Consider the following 13,436-nt stretch of genomic DNA (forward strand, 5'->3'; position numbering starts at 1 on the left):
GATTAGTGTTGCTTCTTTGATTGGTCTGTAAGCTTAAGGCCCAAACTAGGAGAGACAAGGTGGTTATTGCCCAGGCGCTTGCAGGACTAGAACATGGAGCTCCCCCTGATATATGGTTATCTATGCTTAGGCAATAGGTCGCTGGCCACTCAGCTCTTACATCTCACGAGGCTAGACTCATTGCACGGGATGGAGTGAGTGTGCTTCAGCAGCCCGAGAGAGTTGCACGGCTAAGCACTGCAATGGAAAGGCTCTGCGGCATATATGAGCCTATTCTAGGGAGACATGTCATCTTTCATGAAGGTTCAGTGTCCTAGTTCCCTTCCCCCAGGCAAAACGACACGGGAGCAGGTCAGGGTTGCTCTGGGTAAAAGCCTGTGAGCCTAAGAGCTAATCCTGTACATGGCTCCTTTACCTACACACTGGGGATTTGACCTCTATCTCCACTCTCATTAATATGGGTGGCCTATTTGCTCTTATTAAAAGGAAAGGGGGAGATGTTGGGAGCCGCGCCCACATTCGCCGTTACAAGATGGCGCTGACAGCTGTGTTCTAAGTGGTAAACAAATAATCTGCGCATGTGCCGAGGGTGGTTCTTCACTCCATGTGCTCTGCCTTCCCCGTGACGTCAACTCGGCCGATGGGCTGCAGCCAATCAGGGAGTGACACGTCCTAGGCGAGGGATAACTCTCCTAAAATAGGGACGGGGTTTCGTTTTCTCTCTCTCTTGCTTCTTGCACTCTGGCTCCTGAAGATGTAAGCAATAAAGCTTTGCCGCAGAAGATTCTGGTCTGTTGCGTCTTTCCTGGCCGGTCGTGAGAACGCGTCTAATAACAGTGTTCCACTCACCAGAGGTCCTAAGATCCTGTGCAAAGTGTTCTGGGGACCTTGGGGGTGTCTGCCGACTCCGCGCTGAACGTGACCAGTTCACCTGATTCTTTTTTTATTTTTGTTTATACACACACACACACACACACACACACACACACACACACACAAACGTGTGTGTGTGTGTGTGTGTGTGTGTGTGTGTGTACTTCTCTGAGAAGTTGAAGGAAAAGAAACTGCAAGACCTAAATACATTGTATGAAATAATATTTTAGAAAAAAAAATAGGGCACTCTATTAAAGATTCAAGTTTATTGTTGTGTTTGAAAAAATATATGAAATCCTCTGTCCCTGTATTTGTACATGACAAAAAGCATGTATTTAAACAGGAAATGTCTTTCATGTTCCATATTTTACCTCAGTCCTCATTACTCAGTTGTATTTCATTGCTTGCTGTCTTCCTTTATGCTACATTTATGACTGCCCTCTTACGAAATTTGTATTCCCAGCCCCCTATTTATGAGATAAGTTTGTAAGGAGAGAGAAGCTCCCCATAAAGAGCTATCCAAAATGGAAGCATGCCAGTGGGAACTAGGTTGACAAGAAGAGTAATAATCTATATTGAGACCATAATCCAGGAATTTGCTATTAAAGAAAGAGAAAATTTAGTAATTAACTTTTTAAGTGCCAAACACTGTCCCCTCCCTAGTCTCCCCTCACCGTGTCTCTGTCCCCATCCTTTCCTCTGAGACAATGACCACCCCAGGGTATTTTCTCCACTCTGACATATCAAGTCTCTTCAGAATTAGGCACATCCTCTCCAACTGCAACCAGACTTGGGAGCCCTGTTGGAAAACAGATTCCACAGTCAGGTTATGGCTTGAGGGACAATCCCCACTCCAGTTTTTGCAGGACCCATATGGATACTGAGCTGCACATCTGCTACATATGTGCCAGAGGCCTAGGTCCAGCCTGTGTATGGTCTTTGGTGGGTGGCTCAGTCTCTAAGAGTTCCAAGGGGTATAGTTTAGTTGACTCTGTTGTTCTTCCTGTGGAGCACCTATTCCCTTCAGCACCCCCAATCTGTCCACAACCTCCACCCACTGCTTGGCTCTAGGAGACTCTATCTGTCTGAGTCAGCTGCTGGGGTGGAGTCTGTCAGAAAACAACATGTTTCTGTCTTCAAGCATAACAGAGTATTATTATTAATGTCAGAGATTAGTGCTTGCTCATGCAGTAGGTCTCGAGTTGGGCAGGTTATTGGTTGGCCATTCCCTCAATCCCTGCATTTCTTTTAGACCTGACAAATTTTGTATAGAATTTTTTTTGGATGGGTTGGTGTCCTTATCCCTCCACAGGGGGAACTGCCTGGCTACAGGAGGTGGTGTCTTATGGTTCCATGTCCCTACTGTTAAGCATCTTGGCTAAGGTCACCCACTTTGACTCCTAGAAGCCTCCCCAAACTCAGGTCTCTGGGACTTCCCTGAGATTCCCCTCCCCCTCCCCACCCTGGGAGCTGCAGATTTTCATTCACTCCCTGGACCTCTAGCCCTTATTTCTGTCTCTCCCCATACCTGATCTTGACCCACTCACCAATATTTCTCTCTGCTCCACATCTCCTCTCCCACCCAGCTCCTTCCCTCCATCTGCCTTCTATGACTATTTTATTCCCCTTTGGTGGGTGGCTCAGTCTCTAAGAGTTCCAAGGGGTATAGTTTAGTTGACTCTGTTGTTCTTCCTGTGGAGCACCTATTCCCTTCAGCACCCCCCAATCTGTCCACAACCTCCACCCACTGCTTGGCTCTAGGAGACTCTATCTGTCTGAGTCAGCTGCTGGGGTGGAGTCTTGCTTGGGCCTTCCATCTGGAGGGTATCCTGTAGTTTATGCCTAACATCTACTTATAAGTGAGCAATTTAAATAGCCCTACATAATCATATTTTTATAGTAGTATATCAACATTGAAATTTGGCTATGTTTTAGTGAATGTCAGGAGGGACAAGTTTAAGTAAAAATCAACTTTAAACATAAATTAAGTCACAGATTTTTAACAGTTGATCTTGTTATAAATAAAAATTCTCTCACTATTACCATAAGTAACTATTATCTCACAGGGTGATTTCAAAAAAAAAAACAAAAAAAAAACAAAAAAACAAAACAAAAAAAAAAAACAAAACAGCACCAGGAATTTTGCAGCTAAATAATGTTTTTATCAAATAATTATGGAGAATATGACTCAGATCATGAAGATAAATATTTTTTTTTTCATTTTGATATCACTTGTTAGCATTTTTCCTTGAATATGATGTGTATAACATTAAACATTATGGTATTACTTTTAAATTTTTAGTTTTCCTTTTAAACTAACATATGAAATAACAGGTTTTCTCATGTCACTTTCATAGACATTCAACTTCATCTTCACCTCCCCAGTTCTTTCCCATTCCTACAATGTCCCTCACCCCTTATACTATTCAATTCCCAGTATTCTCCATTATACATTCATATCTCACATGTTCTATTACCTTCCTACCTCCACTGTTTAAAATCCTACTTTCTACTTTCATGTGTCCCATTCTAGTTTAATAAACTCAAACCACACACAGGTCCATATAAATACAAGTATATGAAAATGAGATGCTACGATCTAATTGAGAGTGAACACATGGTATTCACCTTTCAGAGTTTAGGTTACCTTACTCAGTATATTTTCTAGTTACATCTATTTTCCTGAAATCATCATAATTTAGTTTTTCAGAGGTAAATGAAATGCCATTGTGTATACGGGCCAAAGTCTTACTACCTATCCATCTATCAATGAATATTCCTTGCTGACTCATTCCTTGCTATTCTCAATAAAACAGCAATAGATTTCTTTGTGAATATTACCAGAAATGTTGTTGCTACATAAGGATGGGAAAGCTCAGGAACAGAAGTCAAGATGTATTACTGACAAAATAAGAAAAAAATTTTTCAAAGATAAAAAATTACCAACATATTTGAAGTTATATTAAGTAGAGAGGAGTATGTTGGAGTTATATTAATTAGAGAGGAGTATGTTGGAGTTAATGGAGGATGTGGGATGTGTATTCCTAATAATTTTACACTCATTTAAAAAGTAGAATATTCAATACTTTACAAAATGTTTGCAGAATTATCCATTACTGAGTGATATTTCTACTAAAAATGTAATCTTGTTATAAAACATTTTGATCATATATATATGTATACATATGTATTAATATACATAAATACATATGTATATTACTTTTTCTTTATATTACTTTTATCTTGAAAATAAAGTACATTAAGAAATTACTAGCATAAATTCCCCTAACAAAACAAAAGTCCTGGTATATAAACTACAAACTGCCAGTTATTGAAAACCTCTCCAGTTAAATTAAAGAAAAAAATTATTTAGCATGTTAATAGTGATATACATTTCAAACAAGATAAGATAAAATCCTGAAACTGTATCAAGAGGTTTACTATTCTGAGTTTGTTTTTAACATTGTAACTTTCTCCATTTACCCCAAGCAGGCACTTCTCTCTTTTGTTGCTACAAAACTGTGCACAAATTATGGCTTTTGGTAAATAATGCTGATATTTCAAAACTATCAAGAAAATATCCAAAGCTCTTAGCACAAAGCCCAGAGTTTTCAGACCAACCATACAAACTTAAGAAGAAAAAGAATAATTATTCTCTAAGTACATAGAATATATGCATAATGAAGTCCCAAGCTAGCCAGTACCAGAATGCACAAAGCTATTTATTCCAGAGAATATGCTCTCCCCGTTCACTCTCCCTTAGCACTCTTCTTTGCTTATCTTTCTCTGTTTCTTATCTACTCAGAGCAGGTGGTATTCTTCACAAAATACACCTGATGTTCAAATCATCTCATGTTCACTCCAACAAAAAGAAGCCATTTGGTTTAGATGAAGACTAATTAAAGGTTTTCATTCTTTATTGTGCAACACTTTGGATTTGATTTTGTGTGCTGAACTTACATCTATACCTTAGTGTTGACGTTTAAAGATTGGCCTGAAATCTACTGTTCTTAATTAACAATCTAAAAGCCCTGTAGCTAGTCTTAGAATAGCCTTCAGAGTATACTTACACTGTTTTATTTAGTGCAGATTCGGTTCATAATGTAAGAACAGTGATATAAAACATCATTTTATATAGTTTCTGGGGTGTTAAACATGTATTTTGAAAACAATTGTATTTACATTATTTTATAGGTAAAACATTTTATTAGAATCAACATGAAAATGTTAACATAGAACTTGCTCTTCTACATTTATTGGATACAGAGTTTGTTTGTATCCCACCCCCCGAGACAAGGGTAGCTCAGAACTCAAAGATCTGCCTGCTTCTGCATCCCCAGTTTTGATTGATATGCATTTACTGGAAAGTGGATATTAGCCCAGAAACTTAGAATACCCAAGATACAATTTGCAAAATACTTGAATCAAGAATAAGGAAGATCAACGTGTGGATACTTCATTCCTCCTTAGCATTGGGAACAAAATAACCATGGAAGGAGTTACAGAGACAAAGTTTGGAGCTAAGATGAAAGGATGGACCATCAAAAGATTACACCACCCTGGGATTCATCCCATAATCAGCCACCAAACCCAGACACTATTGCATATGCCAGCAAGGTGTTCCTGAAAGGACCCTGATATAGCTGTCACGTGTGAGGCTATGCCAGTGCCTGGCAAATACACAAGTGGATGCTCACAGTCATCTATAGGATAGAACACAGGGCCCCCAATGAAGGAGCTAGAGAAAGGACCGAAGGAGCTGAAGGGGTCTTCAACCCTATAGGTTGAACAACAATATGAATTAGGCAGTACACCCCAGAGCTTGTGTCTCTAGCTGCATATGTATCAGAAGATGGCCTAGCCGACCATCATTGGGAAGAGAGGCCCCTAGGTCTTTCAAACTTTATATGCCCCAGTAGAGGGGAAAGCCATGGCCACGAAGTGGGAGTGGGTGTGTAGGGGAGCTGGGCAGGGGGAGGGTATAGGGAACTTTTGGGGTAGCATTTGAAATGTGAATAAAAAATATCTAATACAATTTTTAAAAAAGTGTGTGTGTGTGCATTTGTGTGTGTGTGGAGAGGGAGAGGGAGAGGGAGAGGAGGGAGAGGGAGAGGGAGAGGGAGAGAGAGAGAGAGACAGAGGCAGAGACTGAGGCAGAGACAGAGAGACAGAGAGCCTGATTGTAGGTCAAAGGACAGCTTTTGAGACTCAATTCACTTATTTTAACATGTGGACCCCATGGATCAAATTGCATCACCTTGATTTTCACCAAATGCCTTTACTTTCTGTTTTTTTTTTATTGCTTATGTATTTTTTTGATTAGATATTTTCTTCATTTACATTTTCAATGCTAACCCAAAAGTCCCCATACCCTCCCCTCCCCCACTCCCCTACCCACCCACTCCGACTTCTTAGCCCTGGCTTACCTCTGTACTGAGGCATATAAAGTTTGCAAAACCAATGGGCCTCTCTTTCCAGTGATGGCCGACTAGGCCATCATCTGATACTTATGCAGCTAGAAACACAAGCTCTGGGGAGGGGGTATACTGGTTAGATCATATTGTTGTTCCACCTATGGGGTTGCAGACCCCTTTAGCTCCTTGGGTATTTTCTCTAGCTCCTCCATTGGGGGCCCTATGATCCATCCAATAGCTGACTGTGAGCATCTACTTCTACGTTTTATAGGTCCCTGGCATAGCCTCACAAGAGATAGCTATATCTGGGTCCTTTCAGCAAAATCTTGCTAGTGTATACAATGGTGTCAGTGTTTGGAGGCTAATTATGGGATGGATCCCTGGGTATGGCAGTCTGTAGTTGGTCCATCCTTTTGTCTCAACTCCAAACTTTGTCTCTGTAACTCCTTCCATGGGTGTTTTGTACCCAATTCTAAGAAGAGGCAAAGTATCTACATTTTGGTCTTCATTCTTCTTGAGTTTCATGTGTTTTGCAGATTTTATCTTGTATCTTGGGTATCCTAAGTTTCTGGGCTAATATCCACTTATCAGTGAGTATATATCATGTGAGTTCTTTTGTGATTGGGTTACCTCACTCAGGATGATGCCCTCCAGGTCCATCTATTTGCCTAGGAATTTCATAAATTCATTCTTTTTAATAGCTGAGTAGTACTCCATTGTTTAAATGTACCACATTTTCTGTATCCATTCCTCTGTTGAGGGCCATCTGGGTTCTTTCCAGCTTCTGGCTATTATAAATAAGGCTGCTACAAGCATAGTAGAGCATGTGTTCTTCTTACCATTTGGAACACCTTCTGGATATATGCCAAGGAGAGGTGTTGCTTGATCCTCCGGTAGTACTATGTCCAATTTTCTGAGGAACTGCCAGACTGATTTCCAGAGTGGTTGTATGTGTCACGCCCACCTCGGCCAGCAAGGAAGACACAACACAGTCAGATTCTTCTCAACAGCCTTCATTGCAGGAATGCCTCAATGCTGCTACTGGGAGCCCGGAAACCCAGGGAGGACTGCTTATATACACCCCAGCACTGGGAGGCTATGTGGCCTCCTGGGATTGGTCGACCTGTTAAACTTCATTATCATGCACACGCTCTGGAGGGGTTGGCTCCAAATGGTGACTAGAGCAGGCACAGTAAGGTTGTTTATGGCTGCACTGTACCAGAAACCAGCTCCATCTTTTAGGCGTCGGCTGCCTACAGTTGTACAAGCTTGCAATCCCACCAACAATGGAGGAGTGTTCCTCTTTCTCCACATCATCACCAGCATCTGCTGTCACCTGAGTTTTTGATCTTAGCCATTCTGACTGGTGTGAGGTGGAATCCCAGGGTAGCTTTGATTTGCATTTCCCTGATGATTAAGGATGCTGAACATTTTTCAGGCATTTCTCAGCCATTCAGTATTCCTCAGGTATTTTTTTTTTTTTTTAGCTCTGAGCCCATTTTTTAATCGGTTACTTGATTTTCTGGAGTCAACCTTCTTAAGTTCTTTATATATATTGGATATTAGTCCCCTGTCTGATTTAGGATAGGTAATGATCCTTTCCCAATCTGTTGGTGGCCTTTGTGTTTTATTGACAGTATCTTTTACTTTACAGAATCTTTGCCATTTTATGAGGTCCCATTTGTTTATTCTCAATTTTACAGCACAAGCCATTGCTGTTCTATTCAGGAATGTTCCCTCTGTTATCATATCTTTGAGGCTTTTCCCCACATACTCCTCTATAAATTTCACTGTCTCTGGTTTTATGTGGAGTTTCTTGATCCACTTAAATTTGACCTTAGTACAAGGAGATAGGAATGGATCAATTAGCATTCTTCTACATGTCAACTGCCAGTTGTGCCAGCAACATTTGTTGAAAATGCTGTCTTTTTTCCATTGAATGGTTTTAGCTCCCTTGTCAAAGATCAAGTGACCATAGGTGTGTGTGTTCATTTCTGAGTCTTTAATTCTATTCCATTGGTCTATTTGTCCGTCACTATACCAGTACAATGCAGTTTTTATCACAATTGATCTTTAGTACACCTTTAGGTCAGGCATGGTGATTCCATAAAAGGTTCTTTTATCCTTCAGAAGAGTTTTTGCTATCCTAAGTTTTTTGTTATTCCAGATGAATTTGCAGATTGCCCTTTCTAGTTCTTTAAAGAATTGAGATGGAAATTTGATGGGGATTGCATTGAATCTGTAGATTGCTTTTGGCAAGATAGCCATTTTTGCTATATTGATCCTACCAATCCATGAGCATGGGAGATCTTTCCATCTTCTGAGATCTTCTTTAATTTCTTTCTTCAGAGACTTGAAGTTCTTTTAATACAGATCTTTCATTTCCTTAGTTAGAGTCACACCAAGGTATTTTATATTATTTGTGACTATTGTGAAGGGTGTTGTTTCCCTAATTTCATTCAGCCTGTTTATCCTTGTGTAGAGAAAGGCCATTGACTTGCTTGAGTTAATTTTATATCCAGCTTATTCACTGAACCTGTTTATCAGGTGTAGAAGTTCTCTGGTGGAATTTTTAGGGTCACTTATATATACTATCATATCATCTGCAAAAAGTGATATTTTAACTTCTTCCTTTCCAATTTGTATCCCCTTGATCTCCTTTTGTTGTCTAATTGCTCTGGCTAGGACTTCAAATACTATGTTGAATAGGTATGGAGAAAGTGGGCAGCCTTGTCTAGTCCATGATTTTAGTGGGATTGCTTCCAGCTTCTCACCATTTACTTTGATGTTGGCTACTTTTTTGCTGTAGATTTCTCTTATCATGTTTAGGTATGGGCCTTGAATTCCTGATCTTTCCAAGACTTTTATCAAGAATGGGTGTTGGATTTTGTCAAATGCTTTCTCTGCATCTAATGAGATGATCATGTGGTTTTTGTCTTTGAGTTTTTTTTATATAGTGGATTACATAGGTGGATTTCCGTATATTAAACCATCCCTGCATCAAGGAATGAAACCTACTTGGTCAGGATAGATGATTGTTTTAATGTGTTCTTGGATTTGGTTAACTAAAATTTTTTTGAGTATTTTTGCATCGATATTCATAAGGGAAATTTGTCTGAAGTTATCTATCTTTGTTGGGTCTTTCTGTGGTTTAGGTATCAGAGTAATTGTGGCTTCATAGAATGAATTGTGTAGAGTACCTTCTGCTTCTATTTTGTGGAATAGTTTGTGAAGAACTGGGATTAGACCATCTTTGAAGGTCTGATAGAACTCTGCACTAAAACCATCTGGTCCTGGGCTTCTTTTGGTTTTGAGAATATTAATGACTGTTTCTATTTCTTTAGGGGATATAGGACTGTTTAGATCATTAACCTGATCTTGATTTAACTTTGGTACCTGGTATCTGTCTAGAAATTTGTCCATTTCATCCAGGTTTTCCAGTTTTGTAGAGTATAACCCTTTGTAGAAGGATCTGATGGTGTTTTGGATTTTGTCAGGATCTATTGTTATGCCTCCCTTTTCATTTCTGATTTTGTTAATTAAAATGCTGTCCTGGTGGACTCTAGTGAGTCTGGCTAAGTGTTTATCTATCCTGTTGATTTTTTTCAAAGAACCAGCCCCTCCTTTGGATGATTCTTTGAATAGTTCTTCTTGTTTCCACTAGATTGATTTTGCGCCTGAGTTTGATTATTTCCTGCTCTCTACTCCTCTTGGGTGAATTTGCTTCCTTTTTTCTAGAGCTTTTTAGGTATGTTGTCAAGCTGCTAGTGTGTGCTCTCTCTAGTTTCTTTTTGGAGGCACTCAGAGCTATAAGCCTCCCTCTTAGAAATGCTTTCATTGTGTCCCATAAGTTTGGGTATGTTGTGGCTTCATTTTCATTAAATTGTAAAAAGTCTTTAATTTCTTTCTTTATTCCTTCCTTGACCAAGGTATCATTGAGAAGAGTGCTGTTCAGTTTCCATGTGAATGTTGGATTTCTATCACTTATATTGTTATTGAAGATCAGTCTTAGTCCATGGTGATCTGATATGATGCATGGGGCAATTTCAGTATTTTTGTATATCTTGAGGCCTGTTTTGTGATTAATTATATGGTCAATTTTGGAGAGGGTAACATAATGTACTGAGAAGAAGGTATATCCTTTTGTTTTAGGATAAAATGTTATGTAGATATCTGTTAAATCCATTTGTTTCATAACTTCTGTTTGTTTCACACTTTCCCTGTTCAGTTTCTGTTTCAAGGATCTGTCCATTGATGAAAGTGGTGTGTTGAAGACTCCCATTGTTATTGTGTGAGGTGCAATGTGTGCTTTGAGCTTTACTAAAGTTTCTTTAATGAATGTTGCTGCCCTTGCATTTGGAGCATACGTATTCAGAAATGAGTGTTCCTCTTGGAAGATTTTACCTTTGATGAATATGAAGTGTCCCTAACTTTTTTTTTGATAACTTTGTGTTGGAAGTTGATTTTATTCAATATTTGAATGGCTACTCCAGATTGTTTCTTCAGACCAATTGCTTGGAAAATTGTTTTCCAGCCTTTCACTCTGAGGTAGTGTCTGTCTTTTTCCCTGAGATGGGTTTCCTATAAGCAGCAAAATGTTGAGTCCTGTTTGTATAACCAGTCTGTTAGTCTATGTCTTTTTATTGGAGAATTGAGTCCATTGATATTAAGAGGTATTAAGGAAAAATAATTGTTGCTTCCTATTATTTTTGTTGTTAGAGTTGGCATTCTGTTCTTGTGGCTGTCTTCTTTTAGGTTTGTTGAAGGATTACTTTCTTGCTTTGTCTAGGGCATGGTTTTCATCCTTGTATTTTTTTTCTGTTATTATCCTTTGAAGGGCTGTATTCATGGAAAGATAATGTGTGAATTTGGTTTTGTCGTGGAATACTTTGGTTTCTCCGTCTATGGTATTGGAAAGTTTGGCTGGGTATAGTAGCATGGGCTGGCATTTGTATTCTCTTAGTGTCTGTATAACATCTGTCCAGTATCTTCTGGCTTTCATAGTCTCTGGTGAAAAGTCTGGTGTAATTCTGATTGGACTGTCTTTATATGTTACTTGACCCTTTTCCCTTACTGCTTTTAATATTCTATCTTTATTTAGTGCATTTGTTGTTCTGATTATTATGTGTCGGGAGGAATTTCTTTTCTGGTCCAGTCTATTTGGAGTTCGGTAGGCTTCTTGGATGTTCATGGGCATCTCTTTCTTTATGTTTGGTAAGTTTTCTTCTATAATTTAGTTGAAGATATTTGCTGGCCCTTTAAGTTGAAAATCTTCATTCTTATCTATCTTATCTATAGGATAATCTCCTATTATCCATAGGTTTGTTCTTCTCATTGTTTCCTGGATGTTTTGAGTTAGGATCTTTTTGCATTTTGCATTTTCCTTGATTGTTGCGCTGATGTTCTCTATGGAATCTTCTGAACCTGAGATTCTCTTTTATATCTCTTGTATTCTGTTGCTGATGCTCACATCTATGATTCCAGATTTCTTTCCTAGGCTTTCTATCTCCAGTGTTGCCTCACTTTGGGTTTTCTTCTTTAAGGACTTATAACTCTTTAGCAGTGTTCTCCTGTATTTCTTTAAGTGAGTTATTAAATCCTTTTTGATGCCCTCTGTCATCATCATGAGATATGCTTTTCAATCCAGGTCTAGCTTTTTGGATGTGTTGGGGTGCCGAGGACTGGGTGAGTTGGGAGTGCTGCGTTCTGATGATGGTGAGTGGTCTTGGTTTCTCTTAGTAAGATTGTTATGCTTCCCTTTCGCCATCTGGTAATCTCTGGAGTTAGTTGTTATAGTTGTCTCTGGTTAGAGCTTGTTCCTCTCATGATTCTGTTAGCCTCTATCAGCAGACCTGGGAGACTAGATCTCTCCTCTGAGTTTCAGTGGTCAGAGTACTCTCTGCAGGAAATCTCTCCTCTTATAGGGAAGGTCCCCAGATATCTGGCATTCTGACCTGCCTCCTGGCAGAAGGTGAAGGCCCAAAACAGGACCTGTACCAGAAGCTGTGTCACTTAGGCCTGTCACAGAAACTTTAGCTTCTGTTATCCACACTCTCAGTTGAGCAGACTTGTCTTGGAGGGATCTGGGAAACAAGGTGGCTCCCCCAGGTGTCCAGCAAATCCCTCCTTAGCAGGGCAGACACCTCTCCTCTGGCAGGGAAAGTGCCAGGATGTCTGGAGCCCAAAACGGGTTCTGTCTCAGAAGCTGTCCTCTAGGGACCTTGGGGGTGTCCACTCACTATGCGCCCAGGTGACCTGGTGCTGACACCTACTGGAAGGGACTTGTGAACTTGGTCAGGATGGCTTTTCTGCTCCCCTAATGCTTTCTCCGGTCACGTGCGATTGTATTGGAACAGAAGTTGTGTTCTACTCACCAGACGTCCTAAAATCATGTGGAGAGTCCTCTAGGGACCTTGGGGGTGTCCTCAGACTGTGTGCCCAAGGTGACCCCCAGATTGTTTTCATTTGTCATTAACTATTTAAAGTTCATTATAGAAAATCAGCATGAACACTGCCTTCGGCACTGTGTTCAATGGTGATTACTTACATTACAGTTTCTATAAATTTCATAAAAGGTTTTGCAATGATTTCAAGGCTGTTAAGAAATATAATACTCATATCAATACTGCCAAATTGCCATCTCAGAAGGCTATCATAAATACATATTACAATCAATTGTATATGAAAAAACGAGTAGTATATTGTTCAGAATTAAATGATACATGTATTTTAAAATAGTGTAAGTCCTTGACTTCTGTCCAATGGTTGAGTTAGAGGAAGGATTAAAGAAGCTGAAGGGGAGTTGTGACCCCATAGGAAGACCAGCAGTCTCAACTAACCTAGACCCCTTATATCTCTCAGACACTGAGACACTAACCAGGCAGCATATACTAGCTGGTCCTAGGCCCCAACACATATATAGCCTAGGACTGCCTATTCTGGTCTTAGAGGGAGAAGATGCACCTAATCCTCAAGAGATTTGAGGCCCCAGGGAGTGGAGGGAAAAGCAGAGGAGGGGGAAGCATCCTCTTGGAGACAAGGGGGAGGAGGAGGAACTGTGGACTGTGGGATAAGGAACTGTGGACTGGGATGTGGGACCGAAAAGGGGGTGCAATGGCAGGAATGTAAGTAAATAAAATTATTTTTGAA

The sequence above is a fragment of the Mus musculus genome, chromosome X, assembly GCF_000001635.26.
Source record: "Mus musculus strain C57BL/6J chromosome X, GRCm38.p6 C57BL/6J".
Lineage (NCBI taxonomy): Eukaryota > Metazoa > Chordata > Mammalia > Rodentia > Muridae > Mus > Mus musculus.